The following is a 1,596-nucleotide window of genomic DNA, read 5'->3' on the forward strand; positions in this document are numbered from 1 at the left end:
GATTCTGCAGTTTTCTTGGTCAAGACTTTGTTACACAGGCTTCCAAAAGCAATCTTACTCTTTGAGGAGCATGCCAGTAAAGTGGGGTTTAAGCTTGCTCGTGAGCCGGTGTGCACAACCATACAGAAGAACTCTCTTGAAGCTTTTTGCAGCAGAGGAAATGCACTTTAAAATTGACTTGCAGCTCGTTGCAATTCACTTGAAGGGGCTTTCTCCACTCACAGACTGGGACAATAGTGGGTTTGTAATCTTTTAGTTTGGAAATCAGAACTCATTTACCCAGGGAAACAAAATAGTAACAAAGGGTAAGTGACCTGGTCCACACATTGGCGTATGTTACCCCAAGCGGTGCTCTATGCTAATATAACACACTGCTCTCCATGTTTTTCATAGTCATAAAATGTAGTATGTTTAGAAAATTCTTTGATAAACTGGAACAAATTGTGAGATATCTGTATGTGTCTTGGTGAAAAATGTTTCATTTTCTTAAATTATAACAAAATACAAAGTATTTGAGGAAGGTCATTAAATACTGAATTTGAGTAAAGCTTTAAATCTGATATTTTTAAGTTAAGAGGAAGTTGGGCCTGATTTCATCAGCATAAGTTTCTTCTGTATGCCTTTGTTGTAACAACTATACTTATTTATCAGTTGAGATGTTTGCATAATGATCTTTTCAGACTTCTGATAATAATGTTCTCAGATGAGTAACTGCACAGACATGTGGGTAAACTTAAAACCATTATTATAACCTTTAAAATTCTTAAACAACTGAAACTGTATTTTAAAAATCCAGTAGCTCTTCTTTTTCTTTCATTACCATATGTAACTTTTTTTATGATGATGTGCATGAATATCAATTATAATTGAACTTTTTCGTAGTAGGTCTTTCAAAATGACAAGGCTTAATTTGCAGCACATGCATGCACTGTTAGAGCACTTGGCTTGGACAACACAAAAAAGACACACCAGCCCAAAGGCTGAAGTGTTCAGTGAAGGAGGAGATTCAGGGCTGCCTTCCGGAGCTGGGAAATCACCAGCCCCCTCATGCCCGGAGGACTGCTCCTGGGGCTCTAACTGTGCTCCTCTGGTACCTGACACCCAAAGCCCTTCCTCCAGCATGGCCTGGGCCCCCTGCAACTGACAGCCTGCTCTGCCTCACTCTCTATCTGGAGGTGGATGGGATGTCCATCCACCTACTGTAGAGACAGACCCCATGGTGCATCATGAAATTCTGCTGGTCCCCACAGACCCTAAGGCATCCCAGATGAGAATGCAGAGGCAAGAGGCCCTGGAGCCTCCAGCCTGTCTGGCTGGGGTAAGGAATGGAGGGGCAAGCATCTGTATTACATTCAGGGCCCATCAGGTGCAAGGCTGTGCCCTCAGGGCCTGCATCCCGCCCGCTTTGAACCCTCCCTTGGACTCTTGGGGAGGAGTCAGCTGGGATGAAAGGGACAGTCTTCCTGTCCTCCCTTTGGCCTTCTCACCTTTTGGGACATCACTGGACTCACCAACTTTTGCCATCACTGTGCAAAGTGGGAGCAGCAACTGAACGAGGGAAATGGGGCCTGGGTCAGAGATGGAGCCCACACGCAC

The sequence above is a fragment of the Manis pentadactyla genome, chromosome 3, assembly GCF_030020395.1.
Source record: "Manis pentadactyla isolate mManPen7 chromosome 3, mManPen7.hap1, whole genome shotgun sequence".
NCBI lineage: Eukaryota > Metazoa > Chordata > Mammalia > Pholidota > Manidae > Manis > Manis pentadactyla.